General features: G+C 45.6%; 1 pseudogene; it reads right to left on the bottom strand.

The window, feature by feature from the left end:
* Positions 1-12,184: 12,184 nt before the first annotated feature.
* Positions 12,185-24,251, bottom strand: LOC138674496 (zinc finger protein 592-like; annotated as a pseudogene).
* Positions 24,252-27,397: the final 3,146 nt, after the last annotated feature.

Raw genomic sequence — 27,397 nt, 5'->3', positions numbered from 1 at the left:
AAGGGCAAAGGATACTTATTCTTAACGGTGATGGCATTAAGACCCCTGTAGTCTATGCATGGACGCAATTCCCCATTCTTCTTCTGCACGAAGAAGAACCCTGCCCCAGCAGGTGACACTGACTTCCTAATGAATCCTCTTGCCAGATTTTCCTGGATGTACTGTGACATTGCCTCCGTCTCCGGGAGAGATAGCGGATAGACTCGACCCCGGGGAGGCTCAGCACCAGGCAAGAGATTAATAGGACAGTCGTAGGGGCGATGGGGCGGAAGGATCTCCGCCGCCTTTTTGGAGAACACGTCTGCATAAGAACAATACTGCTTGGGGAGGGAGGAAAGATCTGCGGGTACCTCTGTAGTAGCAACCTGAACGCACTCCCTCTGACACCTACCCCCACAAGATTCGCCCCATCCCAGGATTCTGCCAGAGGACCACTCGATATGAGGAGAGTGGTACCGTAGCCAAGGTATTCCCAACAGGACCTCATCAATTCCCTCAGGAATGACGAGCAGAGATATAATCTCCTGATGAGATGGCGACATGGACAGAGTAAAAGGGATGGTCTGGTGTGTTATCTGTGAGGGCAGTGCCGACCCATTCACCACTCGTACCATTACTGGTTGAGCTAGCATAACCAGGGGTATTGCGTGACGTTGGGCGAAGGCAGAAGACATAAAATTGCCCTCCGCCCCAGAATCCACGCAGAGCTCTACCGAGTGGGAGAATGAGCCTATAGTAATTGTCCCCTTAAAGGACAATTTAGAGGCAAACGTCGCCGTGTCTAGTGTACCTCCACCTACTACCACTAGACGCTGACGTTTCCTCGACCGCTGAGAACATCTGGTGGCTAGATGTCCTGACTGCTGGCAAACATGACAGACCTTGAGTGCACAAGCGGTCCGGGACTTAGATCCCGCTTGTGACACTTCCCTGGCCTCATGTGACTCAGGAACCAGGACCGGAGATTCCAGAGGTTTGGCGAAGGTAGGAGCCAGCCGAAACCTCTGCCTACACTGGGCTCGATCTAACCTCCGCTTGTTAAAACGGAGGTCAATTCGAGTGGAGACAGTTATTAACTCCTCCAGTGTGGCAGGAATCTCCCTAGTGGCCAGAGCGTCCTTAACGTGGTCAGCCAGGCCCCTCCAAAATATGGGGATAAGAGCTTTATCCGACCAATCCAGCTCAGAAAGCTAAAGTGCGGAATTGGACGGCAAAATGACTGACCAAGGACTCACCCTGAGTTAATGCCAGCAGTTGGAGCGCAGTATCATGGGTGACTTGAGGTCCTAAAAAGACCTGTTTCAGAGTGCTCAGAAACAGCGGAGCACTCTGCACCACATGATCACCACGCTCCCACAGCGGCGTAGCCCATTCCAACACCCTGTCCGACAAGAGAGACACTATAAATCCCACCTTAGCCCGCTCTGTGGGAAAACGTGCAGCCAGGAGCTCGATGTGAATAGAGCACTGACTCACAAATCCCCTACAAAACTTGCTATCACCAGAAAATTTTTCTGGCAGCGGGAGGCGAGAAAATGTCGGAGCAGGGGTGGCAATGGACAGGGTTGCTGCAGCCACGCTAGCAGCCTGTACAGCAACTGCGGTAACATCCACAGCTGAAGTTGCGCTCTCAAGAGCCGCCAACCTACCCTCCAGCTGCTGGATATACCGCAAGGATTGCTGTTTGTCCGTCATTACTAGCCAGACCCTGGCGCTAGTGTAATGTTAGGGCTAGCGGAACGCACCAAATAATAAGACAGATAGAGTATGGTGCGTTCGCAGCCCGGGGTCCACCGTGCAGAGATGGAACCTGCTGCCAAGTAATGACGGACTATATGGCGGTACTCATAAGTATACACACGTGGGTTAAACTTCACCCAGCGTGAAGGAAGCGATCCTGTTGCGTCACAGGACCGCGGTACCGCACATAGAGCGCGAGCAAGTAGTCAGCGAACTCAACCCCAACTAGGATTGAAGTCCGATTAGACCCTTGCTGGCACAACACCGCAACTGGGTGTGTAGGGAAACTAAACAATATTAAGGCACAAGAGTGCATGCGGTGCCGCACTGACGAACGCCACTAACCACCCAGACTTGGGTAAGGAAAGCACAGAGGAAGTGCACGGCGCCGTACTGGCGGTCACAGCAACTGGACGCTGTAATGTGTGATTCGTGCTGTAGGATAAGTCGGGCGCTAGATAGCAACCATACACCTTCCACGAACAGACATTCAATAGGGTAGGGGTATCCAAGGACGACTTGCACTCACAACATACACACATTAACAATTGTACACTAGCGCATGGCCGTGCGGTCATGCGCAGTTTATATAGTTGCAGCACAGGAAGTGGCCACAGAAACTTTGCCCTTCCAAGACCTGCCAAGAGGACCAATGGAATGTGCTGCAGAGCCTGAGCACATGACCCTCGATCTCCAACGGGAGATCTTGCCCTGGGCATGCTCAGTGTGTGCAGACAAGGACTTAGTCCCAGAAAAGTCCGCTCGCTGCTGACCAGCACTGGCTTTAATGGCAGAAGCTGAAGAAGCAGCAGTAACTCTCTGTACAGAGTGAGACTGAGCAAGACGCTGGGACCGACGTCCCTGCTGAGCAGACTCCACTGCGGCTGGATAAGAATGGGAGACCGCAGCGGAGATGGCTCGAGATTCCCCCTGTGCAGAAGCGGGAACTCGAGACCTAACACAGCTGAAGGTAAGTATGTAGTGTTTGTTTTTTTAACGTTTACGCTGGTAACCAGGGTAAACATCGGGTTACTAAGCGCGCCCTGCGCTTAGTAACCCGATGTTTACCCTGGTTACCAGTGAAGACATCGCTGGATCGGTGTCATACACGCCGATCCAGCGATGTCAGCGGGAAGTCCAGCGACGAAATAAAGTTCTGGACTTTCCTCAGCGACCAACGATCTCCCAACAGGGGCCTCATCATTGGTCGCTGTCACACATAGCGATTTCCTTAACGATATCGTTGCTATGTCACAAAAAGCAACGATATCGTTAACGATATCGTTATGTGTGACGGTACCTTTAACCAAAAACTATGTATATGCAATGACCTCCGGGGCCTTCTCACAGCTGGAAGCCCTGGCCTAGAGTTAACACTGGTCCAAAGATACGTGATGCACAGAAGTATGGATAGTGGGCATACAGCAGCAGGGTCTCCAAGAGAGGTGAGCAGAGATGGATGTTTATTCTTTTTACCCTTTTGATGACCCTTTACTGTTCAGTAAATTGACAGCCACAACTGAATGCAATTTTTCTGAGTTTCTAAGAAGGAAATTACAAAAAATCTCCCAGGTTTTTGTAAAATTTGAGTAGAATTCAATTGCAGCTAAAGAAATGTACGTAACTTTTAATTCACACCATAAAATTCAGTATTGTCTTATGTCTAGCTTTGCTATGCAGCCTATTATTCCAGTATTTTTTCCATGCAATTTGAAACAGCCACGCTGTTTCAGATAAGCTTGGATTTCTGTGGAAAAGTCTTGAGTAGGGAAGAGGACACATGGGTGTTCCGGTTCGTCTGGTTTGGTCGACCTGTAGTCTAAACTTTAATCTGGGCATCATAACTTGACCCCGAACCTAATAGTCAAGGGGAACCGAACTTTTGTGCTGTAAAATCATCGTAGCAAGGGCTAGGAGACTGCAAAAGATAGCAAAATGGGCGTAAAAGCAGGACAATTGCCCTGCAAACAAATGTGGATAGTGTAATGTATAAGAATTAGATCTGTCTCTTTAAGAAAGCGAGGGCGGGAGTTGAGAGTAGTTTCAGTTTCAGTTCTGGCCTGAGGAGGAAATGTTATGCTGCTGTTATGCTGTGTGCTGGAGGAAATGAGAAGAATAAACTACAGTTAAAGCTTACTCTCTCTTAAATTCCTTACACCGTGTGGACATTACAACTGGCGACGAGGATCGGATAGAATCACCTGCTTCTGTGAGTACTGACCCCTGCTTTACTGCTTCACACGCCAGCGCCACTGAGAGACTCCATCATGGCTGAATACTTGCACATGTTCCCACAGTTTGATATGACTGATGTCACTAATCTCTCTCATAACTGGAGAAAATGGTTAAATCGATTTGAGAATTTCCTGGAAGCAATAGATATAAAAGAGGAGAACAGAAAAAAAGCTGTGTTCCTGCATTGTGCGGGCACAGGAGTCTATGACATATACAGCACATTACCAGCAGCGGAGACAGACTCGTACAGCAAATGCTCCAAAGCTCTCACTGACTACTTCAACCCTAAACAAAACATCAGATATGAAAGATACAAGTTCAGGATTGCTAAGCAGCTTCCAGAAGAATCCATAGACACCTATGTCACCCGGCTAAAAGAACTAGCACATGGGTGTGCATTTACTGACGTAGATGATGAAATCCTAACTCAAGTAATTGTCACCTGCTCGTCTAATACCATGAGGCGTAAAGCTCTGCAGCAGGATCTCTCTCTGCATGATTTACTCAAGATGGCCCGTGCTATAGAGATAGCAGATCATCAGGCAACTGCAATGGAGAGTGGGGATAATTTACATGTGCATAATCTCAAACATAACAGTGCACAAGGCAAGCAGGCCCCGCAACAGAAGAAATGTTATAGATGTGGACAAGATTTCCCTCACCACATGAACAAATGTCCAGCTATAGGACAAACTTGCAGTAAATGTGGAAAAGGGAACCATTTTGCAGTTGTCTGCAAATCAGCGCCCAACAAGTCTCCTCTGTCAATTGCAAAGCCTGCAAATATAAAAATGGTAAATCAGGATATAGGAGAAGTGTCTGTGGCTGAGAACTATGTGTTCACGACGTCTGCCACTGGCTCAGTGCAGTCTCCATGTATTACACTCACCATCTGCAACACGGATATCACCTTTACCATAGATACAGGAGCTTCGGTGGATATCATAGACAGCAATACTTATGAACAGTTGAAAACAAAGCCAGTCTTACAGCAAGTGCATACTAAAATCTTTCCATATGGATCTAAAACACCTCTAATTACAATGGGACAATTTGATGCTGAACTTAGCTATAAAGAAAATAGGCAGAAAACCACTTTTCACACATTACAAGGATCCGGAGGCTGTCTTCTCAGCTATCACACTGCCTTGAAGCTAGGACTCATCCAGATTGTTCATACCATAACCGACCCTGCGGACCTGGATGTACAAGCCATGGTGAATAGTTTTCCCTCCCTGTTTAGTGGATTAGGAAAATTAAAGGACTCTCAAGTGCATCTTCATGTGGATGACAGTGTCCGTCCAGTAGCCCAGGCTCACAGGCGTATTCCATTTCACCTGAGAAAGAAGGTAGAAAAGGAACTCCAATTACTCATGGATGATGATGTCATTGAAACTGTTTCTGGTCCCACTCCGTGGGTCTCTCCACTTGTGGTAGTTCCAAAACCAAAGACTCCAGAGCAGGTAAGACTGTGTGTTGACATGCGCCTGCCCAACACTGCTATTCAAAGGGAAAGACACATCTCACCCACAATTGATGACATTATTAATTTATTAAATGGAGTAACTGTTTTTTCAAAGCTCGACCTCAATAAGGGCTATCATCAATTAGAATTGAGTCCAGAATCCAGATACTTAACAACATTTTCCACCCATGTGGGTCTCAGAAGATACAAAAGATTGACGTTTGGGGTCTGCTCAGCAGCAGAAATTTTTCAAGATACGATAAGGAGCGTCATTCAACATATTCCAAATGCCTTTAATTACAGTGATGACATACTGGTTTTTGGGAAAACTCAAGCTGAACATAATCGTGCTCTATATGCTATCTTTGAATGTCTGCTCTCTGCTGGACTCACTTTAAACAAAGAAAAATGCGAATTTGATAAAAATTCATTGGAGTTTTATGGTCACATTTTCTCGGCGGAAGGAGTACGACCTGATCCCAAGAAAGTGGAATCCATCAGAGCAGCTTCAATTCCACAGGATGCCAGTGAAGTGCGCGCTTTTCTTGGAATGGCAAGTTACTGTGCTAGATATATTCCAAATTTTTCGACAATCAGCACTCCATTAAGGGAACTTACGAAACAAAATTGCGTTTTTCAATGGTCCCAAGACTGTCAGGCCTCTTTTGAAACAATCAAAAAGGAACTCTGCTCAACAACCACCATGGCCTATTTTGATCCAGCTCTTCGAACCGAACTGATTGTGGATGCTAGTCCCGTGGGACTGGGTGCAATTTTAGCACAATACAAGGATGACAATCAAAGTCCCCACATCATTTCTTATGCAAGTAAAAGCTTAACAAGCACTGAAAGAAAGTATTCACAACCTGAAAAAGAAAGCTTGGCAGTCGTCTGGGGATGTGAACACTTTCACTTATTTCTCTATGGCGCTCCCTTCACCATTGTCACAGATCATCAAGCTCTCCTTACAATTTTTGGAAATCCCCGAGCTAAAATGCCAGCACGGATTGAACGATGGGGTCTACGTCTACAGGACTATAATTACAAAATTGTTCACAAACCTGGAAAATACAGCAATCCGGCTGATTATCTCTCAAGACATCCCACGAATGATGATTTACCTGTGCATTCCTCCATTGAAGAATACATCCACTTTGTTGCAGGTCACGCCGTGCCAAAAGCACTTTCTGTTGATCAGTTTGTGAATACGACAACAAGTGACAAGACACTCTGTGCCTTAATACAAATTATTCAAAATAGAAGGTGGCATGAAATTCAAAAGAAAAAAATTCCTGAAGATGGGATTGATCTGAAAGAGTTAAAACTATTTTCAAATGTACGTGAGGAATTATCAGTCACTGAAGATCAACTCATCCTTCGTGGTACCAAACTGGTTGTACCTAAGGCCTTGCGCAACCTAGTCATACAGATAGCACACGAAGGTCATCTAGGAATTGTTGGCACAAAAAAGTTACTCAGAGAAAAAGTGTGGTTCCCAAATATGGATAAATTGGTGGAAGAGAAGATTGGACATTGCTCCACTTGTCAATTAATTACTCCATCATCAACTCTAGAGCCATTACAAATGTCTCCGTTACCCACTGCTGTATGGGAGGAAGTGGCAGTCGACATATATGGACCATTACCAAATGGCCAATACATTCTAGTAACAATTGATGAATATTCTAGATACCCTGTCATTTCATTCATCTCTTCAACGTCTGCTAATAGTGTCATACCAGAACTGGATGACATATTCTCTGCATATGGTATTCCAAGAGCGGTCAAAACAGATAATGGACCTCCATTCAATGGACATGTGTTTGCACAGTTTTCTGAATACTTGGGGTTCGGCCACAGAAAAATCACACCTTGCTGGCCGCAAGCTAATGGAATCGTAGAACGTTTCATGCGCACCATGGGGAAACGAATCAAGGCAGCTAGCCTGGAGCACACCCCACTTAAACAGTCACTATACAAATTCCTGCGCAATTACCGCAACACGTCACATTCCACCACTAATGCTGCGCCATCTCATCTAATGTTCAGCAGAACTCTTCGTACACGGATCCCTGATGTGACCAGTCATCCCTTACCAAATGACTCTTCAGTGCGATCAACGGATTTCTTTAACAAGCAAGCCATGAAACATTATGCAGACAGAAGGCGACGGGCACAGCCATGTGCCATCAAAAGAGGTGATATGGTTGTTGTGCGTCAAAAATCAACCAACAAAACCTCAGCTGTATATAGTCCTGCAAAATATAATGTTACTGAGAGAAAAGGCAGTATGGTCACGACTGAGCGAGACGGACACTCCATCACTCGAAATTCCTCACATTTTAAAATCATACCGCAGAACAATGGTAATGAACTCCCACCAGTGGAAGATTTGATACCCGACGGTGGAGAGGACCAACAAGAGGTGACTGATCCGTCAGCACTGGACACCGCCAATGAACGCAGACATTACCCTACACGGGAAAGAAGGGCTCCATCGAGACTTATTGAAGAGATATAGTTTTAAAAAAAGGGGAATAAGACAATACAGACATATGGTTTTTCTTGGACATTTTTGTGTTGTTACATTGTCAATATTTGTTTTAGGTTGCTAATATATGTATATAAAAAAAAAAAAAAGGGGGATGATGTAATGTATAAGAATTAGATCTGTCTCTTTAAGAAAGCGAGGGCGGGAGTTGAGAGTAGTTTCAGTTTCAGTTCTGGCCTGAGGAGGAAATGTTATGCTGCTGTTATGCTGTGTGCTGGAGGAAATGAGAAGAATAAACTACAGTTAAAGCTTACTCTCTCTTAAATTCCTTACACCGTGTGGACATTACAGATAGGAAAATTACCTAACATAAAATAAAAAATAATCTTGAACTGGGAGGCAGAGTTACAAGTGGAGTAGGTGAACGTGGCAGTGTAGGTGGAAGATGTGGAGGAGTAGGTATCCAAAACTGCTTTTGTATTTTTTTACTTTTTTGAGAGGTACTCTGAAAACATGTGAAATAATCTTCTGGCCACTCTCTTTCTCTGTATATAGGCCATCTAATACGCTGCACTTTTTTGGGTTGAAAAGAATGAAGATCAAATAGGGGATGTGGCTGTGTTGCTGCTGGTTTTGTAACTGTTGCAGAGAGATAGGACGTTGTTGATCTGTGCCTACTATGTGCACTTTCCTCTGGTGCACGCAGGCGATAAGACGTTCTGCATAATTTCATAGGCCTGAGTACCGAAGGACAAATGGTGAGGCCATAAAGGTGGTTTTAGATTCGATGGCTGAGTGCCTTCAGTTCCTTCACTTTGTCTTCCACCTAGTCCCCTGCTGAAAGCAGAGTTTCAACCTGCGGCCCATTGGCATCTGCCTTACACCTCACTCCCTTGGAAATCAGGCAAGCAGTCTGAGCTCCAAGTCATGCAGCAGTCACTTATGCTTTTTGATGACTCCACTGGATGTTGTTCCATGGGCCATCCTCCTGGTAATGCCCCACAAGTTGAGAGATTGAGTGCACTGATGACCACCAGTTGCTCTGTTGGAGAATAAGTATGTAGGTGAGGTAGTGCAATGGTTAAGAGAACACCGCTGCACATCTCAGATGGTGGTGATGGTACTAATACTCTTGCTGTCTTACATTCTACATCATAATGGGGAAGGAGGCAGTAGGTCCAGAGGTTCCAGCAGCTCTGGTAGTGGTGAGGTGGCAGCAGGTTCATTGCACGCTGTAAGCTGTTCTGAAGAGATGGGTTTTCAAGTAGTGATGTGCAAATTTGTTCGGAAAACAATCGCCAAACATAAATTTGGCACAAATATGGCACACTCGGATTCATGATCGGAAAGACGAGAACTTTTTTATAAAATCGATAAAAATCGGTAAGATTCAGTAAAAATGCGGGAAAATATTTGCGGTGCCACAAAAGTAATTTCAGCACTTTATCAATGATAATGGTGTGCCATGAGCATTTGGCATGTGTTTGAGGGGAGGGGGTTTGCAGAGCTCAGTGGCGTGGCGTTCTTGTAAACAGTAATTTTTTTTCCTAACTTTCTGTGCACATTGTGGCAAGCCAATCAGGTCGCAAGAAACATCCACAATGTCCTGACACAACGGCTTGTGTCATTAGCTGCTGAAATCACATGTCCCTCTCCATAGAAAGAGCAGACATCTTGTTATAGCACCATTTTGACAATGTAACTGCGCAGACAGGCTGCTCCTGACGCTAAGACTGTTTGCTCATAGATTTTAGCTAGTTAGCTAGGCGGTTGTTTATTAGGCTGCCGTCACACTAGCAGTATTTGGTCAGTATTTTACATCAGTATTTGTAAGCCAAAACCAGGAGTGGGTGATAACTACAGAAGTGGTGCATATGTTTCTATTATACTTTTCCTCTAATTGTTTCACTCCTGGTTTTGGCTTACAAATACTGAGGTAAAATACTGACCAAATACCGATAGTGTGACGGCAGCCTTAGTCAGATAGTTTAGATGGCTAGTGTCCAGTGCGGCTGTTAAATTTACCTTCCAGCACTTTTTTCTTTTGCCATTACTGAGGTCCACTGACAAAGCAAGCAGGGCACATGTTGTGTTGTGTACTGCTTCTATTATGCTCCATGCATGAGTACAGCTTTCTAAATCTTATTTTTTCACTAGCTAATTGTGAAACAGCATGCCATATCCTACTTTATTTTGTTGGGTTGAAATTAAGCTGCCTGCAGATCTCACGCACAAAACCAAAAAGCTTTCTGCTGCTAACCGTCATACAGTAGGGGACCTGACTTTTAAAAAGTTAGTAGCATCTAGTGTGTTATAGAGGCCTAATCCATAGGCCACAAAAAAATTCTTCTGTTCCTAATGTCATCCAGTAGGGGACATCTGACTTTCAAATTGTTTGTAGCATATCTTCTTTCTCATACAGGCCTCATCACTCAAACAATTATTTATTCTGTGACTAACGTGATACAGCATGCCATATTTCACCTTGGAATGTACTGCCGCTGAAATTCAGCTGTTTGCAGAGGTGGTGCAGTGCAGAGTTTAAAATCTAATTTTTATTACTAATACTGTGCTCCTACCACACTATCTGAGCAACATGCCTGGGAAAAAACATTATAGTGATAGGGCGTAGTGTCCATAGTTGGCCACTAGAGGGGGGCATTATGGGACAATAGTTAGAGCAGGAGGGGCACAGTAAATAAGTGTAGTGTAGCTTCCTGGTTTTAGTCAGTTAGGTATGGGCACCCGTGCAGCTCACTGGACTGCCTAGCCAGAAGTCGCTGTGCCCCACAACGTTAAGGAAGGGGCCCAGCATAGAACAGCACACTGAAGAATTCCTCTAGGAGGAAAGGAGTGTGGGAACTGTGCGGACGCAGCTGAAGGAACCTGTCCCCATAGAGAGAGAAGTTTGTTCACCGGGCAGCACAAGCAAAATGTGGCAGGTCTTTGCCTGGGCGGCAGTTCTTAGAACCGGGCGTCGAAGCGGTGTAGGACTCCCCCATGTGAGGCAAGAATTCCGGATGCAATAGATTTTGCGGGATCGGAAGATTCGGTCCGACCCGGGGCTAAGCATAGTGAAGAAAAGGACAGAGAAGGGACAGAAAGGAACAAATCAACTGTGATACTTGAATTGCCTGTATTTGAACAAGCTGTGCTGAGTAAAAGAGTCAACATTGAAGTTGAGCCGGAGTGTGTCTCCCTTATTTCGGAACTGTCTTTTAGGAATACATCCCCGTATCAGGCAAGTCCAGATGGTGCAGAGAATCAGCACAGAGGTAACGCAGCAGAGAAACGTGATCTTATGCAATAGGGGGTCCAGGGAGTGAAAAAGGGATTGCTGTCTGCCATGGCTACCTCCCTGGCTCCACCCTTCTACAACTCCACTACCTTTCTTTGGCAGATGCACAGCAGTACGCTTTGTTGATGAGGCCCAGAAAGAGCATGTGCTAGAGTGGATGGCTAGTGCAGCTTCAAGTGGCCTCTCCTCCTCTTCCTCCACCTCAACATCACACCCAGTACAGTCCACAGAGGTGGCACCCAAATTCCCCTTGCTTCACCCCATGTCCCAACTCTCCAACCATACAACTGACTGTATGGAACCACAGATAGGAGAGTCTGAAGAGCTGTTCACTCATTCTATGCCAAAGTCATCAGACGTGTACTCAAAAAAGCTTTGCAGAGTCAAGAGGAGGAAATCTGCGCTGATGCCCAACATTTTTTTAGCTGGGATCAAGGGCAGGATGAAGTAGAGTCTGAGCAGCATCCTGACCCTCATCATCAGACGCTAACCCCTGGGGGGAGATGATCCTGATGAGACTCAGATATTTGTGGCTCACGTGGACTGTACTGTGCTGTCAGGGCAGGAAGAGGAGAAGGGCAATTCCAAGGGCAAGGAATGTGATAACACTGAGGATGATGATGATGAGGTGTTAGATCCCAGTTGGAGTGAACATAGAGGCACATAGCTGAGTATGTAATGATGCAGCCATGACGAGCAATGCATCATCAGTCACAACTGTGGCTGTGACTAGCTGTGTCTGTGGGTCTGCAACTAGCAGGGGTGCAAGGGTTGCCTAGCCTGAGCGTTTTTTGACACTGCAAAGGATGAGCCAACTCACTTCATCTGCCAACTTTGGAAAAAAAAACTGAGTAGAGGTGAAAAGTTCAATGACATGACTGCTACATGTATGAACCTTCACATGCACAATTAACATGCGTTACTCAGGGAATCCCACTGCGCTAAAATGCGGACCTCAACAAGCATCAGCCACCCCATCAATCGCATCTGCTGCTTCTTCTTCCTCCTCTCTAACCATGCCAATTATTGAGGAGTAGGTCTTCGACCGCAAAACCTTGGGTTCATTACTGCCGTCAGCTGTAACGGAAGTGGGCATGTGGACCAATCTCAGAGAATGAGCACACTACAAATTTCTCGATCCACCACAACATCTCCACCTGCATTTCTCATTGTCCAGCAGTTTGTCTGGTTCACTGTACTCCTCCCTCTCTCAGCACTGCTGCCAGCCCACGGTTCTGCAGTTGTTGTCACGTAAAAGATTGCTTCCTCCTACACATGACAAACCTAAGAGGTTGAACTCCACCATCTCCTGTCTGTTGGCCACAGAAATGCTGCCTTTCCACCTGGTAGATACAAAAGCTGATGGCAGTCCCTCAGTACCAACTGCCCAGTCAAAATTGATTTTCTAAGAAAGCTGTGACTGCGCTACACAAGCATGTCACAGACAACATCACCCATTCCTTGACTAAATTTATCTGCTAGGGGGCACTTGGATGAGTAAGCATGGCCAAGGGTGTTACATCCTGCTGACTGGGCACTGGGTGACTCTGGTGGCTGCACGGGCAGGCGGTCTAGGGTCTGCTCCACAAGTCTTTGAATCCCCAAGGCTTGTGGGACAAACTCTGTATCGAACAGTTCCTCCACTGCTTCTGCGTCCTCCACCTCCTCTAGGGCCTCCACCCATGCCCTCAACATCTCCCTTAATCAGACACGCCTTCCTTGCAACAGTGCAGATAGAATCCCTCCGTTATGGACTGACCTGGGTTGGAGCAGTGGTATTGCAACACTAGGGGCAGCACCGGCAGGTAGTGTAGTCAGGAATAGCCAGGGGACAGTACACAGGAGAAGCAATGTACTCTACAGGATCAGCAGGTGAAAGGAAGCTTGACTACAGGCTGGTGGCTCAATCTCTCAAGGAAAGAAGTACAATGCCAGGTTTAGTAGGGTGTTCAATCAGGGTGGAGCCAATCAGAAACAACACAGGTACTTGCATAAGCTCAGAGAGAAGAGCTGCCACATGGTGCATAAGAGCTGCCGGTTTAGAATCCCGACAGTATTCCCTACTTTCCAGGTTGGCCTATGGACATCTCAGGTGCTGACTTCTCGGGATATCTTTTTTTTTTAATCAGAATTTTTTATTACATTTTTCAACATACAACAAAAGACAACACCCTTCCCCCCCCCCCCCCCTTTGTTCTGGACCACATAGCAATTAGCAATTATCTTAACATATTAATCAACATATTTAAGCTGAATACGGCAATCTATACACTCATGTGCTGAAATAGGAAGGGTCTCCATGGCAGCGATCGGGACACCACGGCATAATGCTGGGTCTCCGATCCAAAGGCAGAGGGGCTGTCAGCCCCTGTGCTGCTCTGGATTGCTGCGATAATGTTTGATCGCAGTGATCTTGAGGTTAAAGTGCCGGGAGCGGTCCATGACCGCTTCTGGCACTTAGTGCCGGGTGTCATCTGTGAAAATCAGCTGACACCCGGCCGGGATCGAATGATGTACTTGTAAGGGGGTTACCATCTCTGCTCCGTGCCTGGAACCACTTAGCTGTGCAGCAGGTTTCCCTGGGGGCAGACTTAGAGACCGGGACAGGAAGGAAGCCAGGCTGAGGGAGAGAAAGGGCGCGCTTTCCAGGGCTAGAGGAGCATGTACTGGACACAGAGCAGTGCGTGCAGCAGACAGATCAGCGCATGCAGCAGACAGAGCAGCGAATACAGCGGCCAGAACAGCATGCAGCTGCACTCTGGGGAAGAGAGAGCTCCCAGTCAGAGGGAGATTGTCCAGAAAGACTGCATCTTGTTAGTACGTGAGAGCGGACTCTGCTATGACTGGAGAGGTGCGCCCTGAAGTCTGTGAAGAGACAGTGACCCATGCAGAGACAGTGACCTGTGCAGAGACAGTGGCCCCTAGTACCCATGGTATTAGTGCAGAGCCCCTGATTCCTGTTGGGAGACCCAAAAATAGACTGAGCATCGTTCTCCCGAGATAGGCTGCACAATTGAAGCAAAAGACTCAGAGCACAGGGGACCACGTTTGCCTAGCATCCCCTCTGCTTACCACAGTAACCCCTTAAACCCCAGGTTGCGGGTTCCTAGAGACTACACAGCCCACGGATAACAGAGGAATGACAAGTGCCGCTGTTTCCCGGCGTCTGCATTGGAGAAGACGACCCTACAAGCAAGTCCTCATCAGACTGATAAGTGTTTTCCCCAGAAATTCCGTTTATTACTGTTATACTGTTTGACTGTCTGGGAACTTATACTGCTTCCCATATTTTTGCAGTTATTTTATCAGTTTATATTCTACTGTTTTCTCCCTGCGAGGAGACTATTGCTCCTGTTAATAAACCCCCCTCAACAGTTGGTCTGTCTGTTCCGTGGTGACATACTCTACCCTGCATTCTATTACATACTATTCCGTCCATGGGAATTAGGGCCCAGGTCACATGGACAGAATAGTACATCTGATGGCAGAAAGGGGTTAATCCGCTGCCTAAGTGGTACAGATGAAGACAGAGTTGATGTACCTGCTACATCACCAAAGGTCCCCTGGACAGGAAAATATTTATCTTGAGAGTTGCCGCTGTCCTGAGCATCCCTAAAAGGCATAGACGAACCAAGCAAGCTGCTATTTTTGTCAATACCTTGGGTTTGCTCAGATCTAGCCTTCTCTGGTTCCATGCAGATTTCTGCTCTTTTTTACAGAATTTATCAAACATGCTCAGCTCTAGTTCCGAGGGCTTTATTAAAGAATCGACCATGCATTCTTCTTCAGGATCATACATGGAAGGCTGCGGAAAGTAAGGAGACTCTGCTTCCTTCTGCTTGCTAAGAACAATCTATTCTGAATTTTCTGGCTTAGGGCTAGAAATAGGGCTAAACTGGGTAAAAGTTGGCAAAAGTTCTGCATTGTGCGATTCTATTTTTTCTCTATAGCTTCATGAGTTTTCGCCATTGATAAATCCTGGTTCAAATTTTCTGTAGCCTGGTCCAACAGCATGGGAATCAGGGCCCATTTCAGGGCCACAAAAAAATCATTCAGCAGTACAGTTGGACCATTGAGATTTTCATCCTTTCCTCAGGGCTGTGGAGTCGGTAAGCCAAGCCTCCGACTCCAACTCCGACTACACGACTCCCTCATACATGGCTCATGTTTACATTTAAGTGATAAATTTACTGCAGTAAAATGGTAAAATCAGGCTTTAAATCTTTATAATGATACAATAATCAAGCCATTTAGATAGAACATAAAATATATTTATTGGAATACAACTTTAGAACAAAATTTTTTTTTGCATATTTACAATATATTATACACTCTGCAGTAAGTGAAAAATAACAGTTTTCAGCAAAAACATACTGAATAGCATTTGTGCAGTCTATGAATTTGTTTTGAGAAATAGTATCGCCTCCATCAGATCCTCCTTTATAGATGACCTTAAATCTGACCTAATTATTTTAAGGCTAGAGAGCAACCTCTCTACACTAACTTGGGTTGGTAGCAAAGCAGTAACCACATAGGCAACATCTCTAACAATTTCAGGGTGTAAAAGGAATTGCCTCGTGCATGGTCAGTTTTGATGAACAATTGAACTCTTCTACTTCTTTAAGAGCAAGTGAAAAATTTTGCTGAAATATGGTCAATCTGTTTTCTATGGGAGTGGAATCTTTTTCCCTGCAGCAACGCTTTGCCTGCTCCATATCATCCAAATACTTATCGAAATCAAACTCCTCATCTGATGAGGATGAAGGAACGGCAGCAGCAGCACTGGCTTGCTCATGGCCGTCCTGTAGCCCACTCATCTTAACTTCTACCTCAATCAAAGTTTCTTTTCCTTTAGTAAGCTGTTGTTCATCTAGCAATATGCGATGACTCGGGTCGACATAAACAGCTGCCAGAGGAATTTTATTTTCTAATAGCAGTGTCTCTCTCCGTTTCATTGAAGCAGCAATGCCATCTGCGATTAAACCTCATCTTTGGGACAGGCAAAACAACAAGTTCTTCTGCTCCTTTATAAAAACGCTAGGAGTTAAATCCTCAGCTTGTAACTTTTTAGTCACTGTAAATGGTTGATGAAACAATTCCTTCAATTCAGCCACCTGTGTCCATTGACCTTCATGTAGTGTTACCTGAGGGTTGGCCATATCTACAAGGAAGGGTTTCAGCTCAAGCAATCGCTCAATCATTAAATAGGTGCTGCCCCACGAGTGGCTTGATACACAATTGCCCTTTTCCAGCACGCCTCTTCAAGATGGAATCAATTTTAAAGGTTCTGGCAGCAATATCCAATTTCCTCACTTTGCTAATCAGAGTTCCGGCATGTCCCTCTTGCAGACTGTCTCTTATTGCCAGCTGCAGCGTGTGCACAACACAGTGCATGTGATGAATAGGAAAGAGGTGTGAAACAGCTTCAACAAGATCATCAAATTGTAAAAAATCTGTTTGCTGTACTTCTGTAGTAATATCTGTTTGTTCCTCCGTTATGGGAACAGGACTGTGGCCTTCCATTTCCAACATACTGAAGGTGAAATGTTCTTCTTGCTGCTGTTCACCTTCATTATTCTCATTCATCAGTTTAATTGTATTTATCATGCTTGAAGCATTATCAGTTACAATAGCAAGAACCTGTTCTTTTTTAGCTCATAATCATGCAGAACTTTTTCCACTAAAGTCTGGAGAAACTGGCTGCTGTGATGAGCTTTAGTATCTTTTACTGCCAGTGCCTTAGTAACATTTTTTTTGTTGTCACAAACATATTGAACGTTAATAGCAAAATAGTTCACTCTGTGACGTATGCAGGCATCCATTTTAAGAAATACAACATGTCTCTTGAGAGTCTTTTTAAGATCTTCTTTTTGGTCAAGGGCTTCTTCAATCACTAATTTTCTAATACTTTCTTTTTCCAGAGAAACACCAAGTTTGCGAGACATTTCTCCATTAAGAGCTGTAAAAGCTGGTCATGCAAATAATGATAACGGTTCACTGTCCTTCATAACAAGCTCGATGAGCTGTCTTTTAAAGGGACTCTGTCACCTGAATTTGGAGGGAACAATTTTCAGCCATAGGGGCGGGGTTTTCGGGTGTTTGATTCACCCTTTCCTTACCCGTTGGCTGCATGCTGGCTGCAATATTGGATTGAAGTTCATTCTCTGTCCTCCATAGTACACGCCTGCGCAAGGCAAGATTGCGCAGGCGTGTAAACATATCTGCTGTCATTGTTACAGTAACTTTGTCACTTACAAAATATCTTGTAACTGATGTTTGAGATGCTCTTTCCTCCTTCTTTGCCTGATGAGAAGTGCTGGTCTCCGGTTTCTTGGTGCTGCTGTGATTTTTTTTCAGTCATAGCTTTGTAAACTTCTGGGTGGCAACGTTGTAAATGTCTTTTTAGATTGGAAGTTCTTGAAGGAGCATTTTTACCACTGCCTGAGTATGCACTGATTTGGGCATCACAGCATTTGTTTTCATCTGGGTCACTTATACACTGACACACAAAATGTTTATTATCTTGAGTCACTGTGAAATGCTCAAATACAACTGACTTGATAAGATTCTTCTTAGACATTTTGTAATTATGTAAATTCGCTCTCAAAATTATTTTGTCCTGTAAAAAAATAAAGTATATTGTAACTCTTGCAAGAATAGGGAATCATGCACTGTATAATTTGGGATAGAAATAAAACAATATTTGCATAAATCAATAGGACAGATGATAAGTATAAAGTTTGTAAAATGTGTTGTTAAATAGCTTTACTCTGAACTTTCAATATCAAGGCTTGTCTCAGCAGGGTACAGCTCACTAAATGCTTCACATCATATTTCTTCACAGTCTATGAAGAGGGGAGGAGGGAGGGAGCATGTTTGTGCTGAATCACATTCCAGAACACACACAAATATATATATATATATATATATATATATATATATATATATATATATATATATATATTGTAGCATGGCTAAAGGGTTTGTAGTCGATGGGAGGTATGTGCCACATAAGTGCCTGGTTGCTGTAATGTAGCCCGGAGTATTCCTTTCTTGCACATAATCTTGTATATGTGTTTCAGGACCTGTGGTAATGTCAGACCACATGGCTAATCATGTGATGGGTTACTGGGTGGGGTTAGCTCTTTATAAGACTGGCTAATCCTTTACACAGCAGATATGTGTGGAGGTGAAACCCTCCTGAGTGTGTTACGGCTTCAGGACTGAGCCGGATGAACTGGACACTTGCTTTTCTTTGCCTGAACCAAAGGCCCATTTTGCTTTCTGTTATTTGCCACATGGTTTATGAAGCAATAAACCCAGTGAACTTTAAAGGAACACGTCTCCTGAGTGTCAGCCGTCGCAGCTGAGTGAGTGAAATCCTTACAATTGGTGGTAGACGTGCGAGCAGCGTTCCCAGTGGAGACGTGAGTTTATTTTTGAATGTCCTGGGTCAAGGCTGTTGCAAGCCAGCAAGCATTGCCGGAGAAAATGGAGGACCTGCTGAAACACTTGGTCCAGATGCAGTCACAGCAGGAGAAAAGGCAGAGCCAGCAGGAGCAAAGGCAGCAAGAGACCAACAGGCTGTTGATGCAGCAGATACAACAGAGCCAGCAGGAGCAACGGCAGAGTCAGCAGGAGCAACGGCAGCAGATGCAGCAGAGCCAGCAGGAGCATCAGCAGCAGATGCAGCTTCTGGCAACCGCCATCCAGGGCAAGGCGAGCGCCCCAACCCCAGGTTTGGCTGATGACACCCACGTCCGGAAGACGGTAAGACGCGCATTGCAGAAAATGACTCCCGGGGATGATGTTGAGGCCTTCCTGACGGTGTTTGAGAGGGTCGCTGAGAGGGAAAAACTTCCGCCAGAGCAGTGGGCAGAGGTACTTGCGCCATACCTGACGGGAGAACCCCAGAAGGCGTACTATGATTTGACCTTGCAGGATGCCAAAGAGTATCACAAATTGAAAGCCGAGATTCTCGCACGTTTGGGGGTGACACTGACTGTCAGGGCACAGCGAGTTCACTCCTGGGGCTATCACCGGGACAAACCACCTCATTCCCAAATGTTTGATCTGTTGCACCTGGTCCAGAAATGGCTGCAGCCAGAATCCTCTGCGCCTGCACAGATGGTAGAACGGGTGATGATGGATCGGTTTGTCCATTCCCTCCCGAGGCCTATACAGTCTTGGGTTGCCCAGGGTGATCCCCAGAATGCCAACGAGCTGATCGGACTGGTTGAGAGATACCAAGGGTTGGAAGGCTCCTTCGGGAGGCAGCCCATGCCGTACTGGGGGTCCCAGAAGGCAGCTGAGTCCCAAAAAGGGGTGGTGCGTCCAAGGTCACAAAGGGCGGGGGAGGTGGTGCCCAAGGTCCCCACGGGTGATATTATTTGTTGGAGGTGCCACAAGCCAGGACATATAGCTGCCCGTTGTTCCCAAACCACTGAGCAGATGGACTGCAGCATGGGACGCCGTTGTTCATACTATGCGTATCCAGCCTGTAGTGTGAACTCTCCATCCAACGAGGGACCTCAAGCGTGTCCCGTAAAGGTGAACGGTCGAGCAGTAACGGCACTGTTAGACTCGGGGAGCCTAGTGACCCTGGTGAGGGCCACTTTTCCTCTCCACCTGCTCCCAGGAAAGAAGGTCGGAGTGCGGTGCATACATGGTGATGCAAAGGACTACCCTATGGCCAGGGTGGACATTGAAACGGCATGTGGCACTGAGTCCCACATAGTCGGCGTGGTTCAGGACTTGTTGCACCCTATAATTATTGGCCGGGATTTCTGTTTGTTTTGGGATTTGTGGGGAAATGGTTCTGAGCTGCCTGGGAGGGAACCAGTGAACCCTGGAAGGGTATCGCCACACCCAGAGGCAGACAGTTTTCCTTTTTGTGTTCTGGTTGGGGATGAGGAGGAAGTATCCCCTACATCTGACATTCTGGAGTTAGAAGTTACCGGTGAAAATTTTGGGACTGCCCAACATAGGGACCCCACTCTGAGGGAAGCCTTTAATAATGTCACAGTTATTGACGGGGTGGTACAGGAGCCGGGGGCAGACACAAGATTTCCCCATTTTCTGTTGAGGGGGGAGTTGTTGTACCGTGTCACGAAAATACGGGAGGAGTTGGTAGAGCAGTTGATAGTGCCGGGTCCGTATAGACGGAAAGTGTTGGACATGGCCCATTCACACATCTTGGGTGGACACCTGGGGGTGGAAAAAACGCAGGAACGGGTTGTGCAGAGGTTCTATTGGCTTGGGTGTCACCGGGAAATAGTGAACTATTGCAGGTCCTGCCCTACATGTCAGCTAACTGCTCCTACTCCTCATTTCCGGAACCCCCTTGTGCCACTGCCCATTATTGAGGTACCGTTCGAGAGAATTGCCATGGACTTGGTCGGTCCCTTAGTTAAATCAGCTCGGGGCCATTAGTATATATTAGTCATCCTGGACTATGCCACACGCTATCCTGAGGCAATTCCCTTGAGAAATTCTTCCTCAAAAAGCATAGCCTGCGAGTTGGTCCATGTCTTTTCCCGGACAGGTCTGCCAAAGGAGATCCTGACTGACCAGGGTACACCTTTCATGAGCAAGGTGATGAGGGAGTTATGCAAAGCCCTGAAGATCTCCCAGTTGAGGACCTCGGTGTACCATCCCCAGTCAGATGGCCTTGTTGAGAGGTTTAACAAGACACTAAAGAGCATGCTGAGAAAAGCTATAGAGAAAGACGGTAGAGACTGGGATTGTCTCTTACCCTATCTGATGTTTTCCATTCGTGAAGTTCCACAGGCCTCCACAGGGTTCTCACCGTTTGAGCTTCTATATGGCCGACATCCACGAGGACTCCTGGATATAGCCAAGGAAACCTGGGAGGCCGAAGTCACACCCCACAGAAGCGTCATTGAGCATGTGGCCCTGATGCAGCAGAGGATTGCAAAGGTGATGCCTATCGTGAAAGAACACCTTCTCCAAGCACAAGAAGCTCAAGCCAGGGTCTACAACCGGTCTGCAAGAGTGAGGCAGTTCAATCCGGGAGACCGAGTTCTTGTGTTAGTTCCAACGGTGGAAAGCAAGTTCTTGGCCAAATGGCAAGGGCCATATGAGGTTGTCGAGAAACTTGGTGAGGTAAATTATAAAATTCACCAACCAGGAAGACGGAAACCATTCCAAGTTTACCATGTCAACCTCATCAAGCCATGGCAAGATAGAGAGCCGACAGCAACTCCGTCATTGTTAAGCAACCCAGAAGGTGAGGTTGGAGCGGTTACTATAGCAGAGACGCTATCAAAGACCCAGAAACAGCAGTGCCGGGAGTAACTCCAGAAAAACAGGGACCTGTTTTCAGAATTGCCAGGATACACGAAGGTCATAGAGCACGAGGTCCTAACAGAGCCACATGTGCGGGTGAATGTGAAACCTTATCGTATTCCTGAGGCTCGTCGAGAAGTTATCTCCAAGGAAGTGGAGCGTATGTTGAGGCTTGGGGTCATTGAGGAATCCAAGAGCGGTTGGTCGAGCCCAATTGTCCTGGTCCCAAAACCTGATGGAGAGTGGAGGTTTTGCAACGACTATCGGAAGTTGAATGAAGTCTCCAAGTTCGACGCTTATCCCATGCCCCGTATTGATGAGCTCATCGAAAGGCTTGGGCACGCCAGATATATATCCACCTTGGATTTGACAAAGGGGTATTGGCAGATCCCCATGGCACAGGAAGCCAAGGAGAAGACGGCCTTTTCGACACCTGATGGATGCTTCCAATATGCCCGGATGCCGTTTGGCCTACAGGGAGCTCCGGCGACCTTCCAGAGGGCTATGGATAGAGTCCTTGCACCCCATAAGGCCTACGCTGCTGCGTACCTAGATGATATCGTCATCTTTAGCCCGGACTGGGAGAGTCATCTGGAGAAAGTCCAAGCGGTGTTGGATGCTATAAGAGAGGCCGGATTTACTATAAACCCGAAGAAGTGCGCCTTGGGTAAAGAAGAAGCTAAGTACCTTGGATACATAGTGGGTCATGGAGAAATAAAACCCCAAATCAATAAAGTGGAGGCAATCCAAACATGGCCAAAACCAGTTTCCAAGAAACAAGTTAAAGCCTTCCTGGGAATCGTGGGATATTACAGGAGGTTCATCCCAAACTTCGCCACGATGGCTGCGCCTCTGACTGACCTGCTAAAAGGGACAAAATCAGTAATGGTTAAGTGGTCCGAAGAAACAGAGTCAGCCTTCCAAGAAATGAAAAACGCTTTGTGTAAGCAACCCGTTCTGATGGCCCCAAACTTCAAGAAAGAGTTTATTCTTCAGACAGATGCCTCAGATGTTGGGGTGGGAGCAGTCCTTTCCCAAGAACTACATGGGGAGGAGCATCCTGTTCTTTATCTGAGTAGGAAGCTGTCCTCATCTGAAAAGAACTACTCAGTCGTTGAGAAGGAGTGCTTGGCCATAAAATGGGCAGTGGACACATTGCGGTACTATCTGCTGGGACGTAAATTTAGACTGGTATCTGACCATGCCCCGCTTAGGTGGATGAGAGAAACGAAAGGAAGAAATGCTAGAGTCACCCGTTGGTTCTTAGCCCTGCAGGACTTCAGTTTCCATGTGGAACATAGGGCCGGAAAGCTGCACGGTAATGCGGATGCCCTATCGAGAATCCCTTGTTTAGTGGGGGAAAGTGCCAAGCCCCACGGCTTTAGGCAGAGGGGGGAGGTATGTAGCATGGCTAAAGGGTTTGTAGTCGATGGGAGGTATGTGCCACATAAGTGCCTGGTTGCTGTAATGTAGCCCGGAGTATTCCTTTCTTGCACATAATCTTGTATATGTGTTTCAGGACCTGTGGTAATGTCAGACCACATGGCTAATCATGTGATGGGTTACTGGGTGGGGTTAGCTCTTTATAAGACTGGCTAATCCTTTACACAGCAGATGTGTGGAGGTGAAACCCTCCTGAGTGTGTTACGGCTTCAGGACTGAGCCGGATGAACTGGACACTTGCTTTTCTTTGCCTGAACCAAAGGCCCATTTTGCTTTCTGTTATTTGCCACATGGTTTATGAAGCAATAAACCCAGTGAACTTTAAAGGAACACGTCTCCTGAGTGTCAGCCGTCGCAGCTGAGTGAGTGAAATCCTTACTATATATATATATATATATACATATATATATATATATACATATATATGTCCTCATCAATCCTGTTACTGTATTTCCAAATTTGAGATGTTTGGAAACATTTTTTCCCCTTATAATCTATGTATAGTGTATATAAGTCATCAATCAGAGCAGTTAATTTCTCCAAACATGAACTAAGAGGTAAAATAAACTAAAACATCAAGCATACTGAGACACCATATACTGGAGTTGATTTACGCACAGTTTATTGAAAGTTTAGATATGCTTTAGGAAGTTACCTTCTTTAATCCTGCTTTCCTGTTCACTCCAGAAATTCTGATATGAATGTAGGCTTTTCTTCCCTGTGTGTTTATTTTTCCCCTTATCTGTAGAGGAGGAGCTTCACTACCTATCATGAACATAAACTGCAGCACAGATTCATCTCAGCTAAAAGTCGAGACCTTAGATCAAGAATAGGGCAGACATTTATAGGACATTTCATAACTTTCCCAAATTCTGATGAAAAAAACATTCCCCACAAACTGCATTGAACTACTGTACCCAATTTATTATATGTTTTAGGAGTCGGACCATTTTCTACCAACTCCAACTCCGACTCCACCAAAATGAGCTCCGACTCCACGATTCCGACTTCACAGCCCTGCTTTTCAGATGCCTCAAATGATTCCTGTCGGCTCGTGTTTTTCACAATGACGCTAACTGCTGAACATCAGGGACAGACACATAGTGGGCCAAATACAGATTCTCATCCAAACACATTCCTGATGGTTTGAGGTGGTTTTCTTATTCATCACTTGTTGTTTGGACAGCTTCCTTTGCATCCAAACTTGAAGCATCAGGGATATCAAAAGCAGCAAGGATATCACCAAAGTCTAGAGTCTGCATGTACCCCATGACTGGAATGGTAACGGTATTTGGTAGTGCTAATGCATGGCTCCACTTAATGTAGATGCTGCACTCAAAACCTCACCCTGTGTAGTCTGATCACAGCTACAGCCACTTGGGATCTACAGTGGGGCAAAAAAGTATTTAGTCAGTCAGCAATAGTGCAAGTTCCACCACTTAAAAAGATGAGAGGCGTCTGTAATTTACATCATAGGTAGACCTCAACTATGGGAGACAAACTGAGAAAAAAAATCCAGAAAATCACATTGTCTGTTTTTTATCATTTTTTTTGCATATTATGGTGGAAAATAAGTATTTGGTCAGAAACAAACAATCAAGATTTCTGGCTCTCACAGACCTGTAACTTCTTCTTTAAGAGTCTCCTCTTTCCTCCACTCATTACCTGTAGTAATGGCACCTGTTTAAACTTGTTATCAGTATAAAAAGACACCTGTGCACACCCTCAAACAGTCTGACTCCAAACTCCACTATGGTGAAGACCAAAGAGCTGTCAAAGGACCTGCACCAGGCTGGGAAGACTGAATCTGCAATAGCCAACCAGCTTGGAGTGAAGAAATCAACAGTGGGAGCAATAATTAGAAAATGGAAGACATAAAAGACCACTGATAATCTCCCTCGATCTGGGGCTCCACGCAAAATCTCACCCCGTGGGGTCAGAATGATCACAAGAACGGTGAGCAAAAATCCCAGAACCACGCGGGGGGACCTAGTGAATGAACTGCAGAGAGCTGGGACCAATGTAACAAGGCCTACCATAAGTAACACACTACGCCACCATGGACTCAGATCCTGCAGTGCCAGACGTGTCCCACTGCTTAAGCCAGTACATGTCCGGGCCCGTCTGAAGTTTGCTAGAGAGCATTTGGATGATCCAAATGATGAAACCAAACTGGAACTGTTTGGTAGAAACACAACTTGTCGTGTTTGGAGGAAAAAGAATACTGAGTTGCATCCATCAAACACCATACCTACTGTAAAGCATGGTGGTGGAAACATCATGCTTTGGGGCTGTTTCTCTGCAAAGGGGCCAGGACGACTGATCCGGGTACATGAAAGAATGAATGGGGCCATGTATCGTGAGATTTTGAGTGCAAAAACCTCCTTCCATCAGCAAGGACATTGAAGATGCAACGTGGCTGGGTCTTTCAACATGACAATGATCCAAAGCACACCGCCAGGGCAACGAAGGAGTGACTTCGTAAGAAGCATTTCAAGGTCCTGGAGTGGCCTAGCCAGTCTCCAGATCTCAACCCTATAGAAAACCTTTGGAGGGAGTTGAAAGTCCGTGTTGCCAAGCGAAAAGCCAAAAACATCACTGCTCTAGAGGAGATCTGCATGGAGGAATGGGCCAACATACCAACAACAGTGTGTGGCAACCTTGTGAAGACTTACAGAAAACGTTTGACCTCTGTCATTGCCAACAAAGGATATATTACAAAGTATTGAGATGAAATTTTGTTTCTGACCAAATACTTATTTTCCACCATAATATGCAAATACAATGTTAAAAAAACAGACAATGTGATTTTCTGGATTTTTTTTTCTCAGTTTGTCTCCCATAGTTGAGGTCTACCTATGATGTAAATTACAGACGCCTCTCATCTTTTTAAGTGGTGGAACTTGCACTATTGCTGACTGACTAAATACTTTTTTGCCCCACTGTATCTAAGTCCGCAACCACACGATCATATCGGAAATTGGCTAGATCAGTAGGCTTGGACCTGGAGTAACTAATATGGCAGAGAAAGACAGGGCCTGGAGAAGAGGAGGGGACTAGCTAGTGAAGGGAGGAGAGATGAGGACTGCTAATGGAGGAGGGAACTTTAGCTGTATCACAGCGGGAGCTACTGGGCATAGGAGCAGGGAGCGTAGTCTGGATCAGCAGGTGAAAGGAAGCTTGACTAAAGGCTGGTAGCTCAATAATCTCACAATGAAGGAAGTACAATGCCAGGTTTAAGGAGGGTGTTTAATTGGAGTGGAGCCTACAAGAAACAACAGAGATACTTGTATCTGGGTTAGGAAGCAAATGTCCAGCAAGCTGATTAGCTCAGAGGGAAGAGCTGACGCCTGGTGCACAAAAGTCGCTGGGTTCGAATCCTGACACACCCCACTCCGTTATGTATATCCATGGCTCAATGTAATCAGGCAGTATTCAGATTAATATGACTTGGAGATCGCAGTCACACAACTCAAGAGTTGTGGACAGCTATCCAGGCTGTGTTAGAGCACTGGCTTTCTCCACTGAAGAAACCAACAGTGAACGTCCAGCTCCAGGTAAAACCAATGTGTTTATTTGAAAAATAGATTTTTGTAAAAAAAATACATCCATGTTGTGAAAAAATAAAAAGGTGAAGGGGGAGGGCCATGAGACGCGTTTTGAACGTGAATCCAGCGTTTTGTCACAGCTTCCAAAATGGAGTGCAGTTAACTCACATATAAATATATCCCTCCACGTCTCCTGGTGTACTGGCCTGTCTCCTGGTAGCGCCTCCAGCCTCTGGACACTACGCTGACAGACACAGCAAACCTTCTTGCCACAGCTCGCACTGATGTGCCATCCTGGATGAGCTGCACTACCTGAGCCACTTGTGTGGGTTGTATAGTCCGTCTCATGCTACCATGGGTGTGAAAGCACAACCAACATTCAAAAGTGACCAAAACATCAGCCAGAAAACATTGGTATTGAGATGTGGTCTGTGGTCCCCACCTGCAGAACCACTCCATTATTGAGTGTGTCTTGATAATTGCCAATAATTTCCATCTGTTGTCTATTTCATTTGCACAACAGCATGTGAAATTGATTGTCAAACAGTGTTGCTTTCTAAGCAGTTAACAAAAACTGACATTACGGATACACATATTATATATACAGTACAGACCAAAAGTTTGGATACACCTCATTTAAAGATTTTTCTGCATTTGCATGACTATGAAAATTGTACAGTCACACTGAAGGTATCAAAACTATGCATGAACACATGTGGAATTATATACTTACCAAAAAAGTGTGAAACAACTATAAATATGTCTTATATTCTAGGTTCTTCAAAGTAGCCACCTTTTGCTTTGATGACTGCTTTGCACACTCTTGGCATTATCTTGATGAGCCTCAAGAGGTAGTCACCAGGAATGGT

This window comes from Ranitomeya imitator, chromosome 4, assembly GCF_032444005.1.
Source record: "Ranitomeya imitator isolate aRanImi1 chromosome 4, aRanImi1.pri, whole genome shotgun sequence".
NCBI classification, from domain to species: Eukaryota; Metazoa; Chordata; class Amphibia; order Anura; family Dendrobatidae; genus Ranitomeya; species Ranitomeya imitator.
The sequence above is the reverse complement of the archived record's forward strand: the minus strand, read 5'-3'. Positions and strand labels throughout refer to the sequence as shown.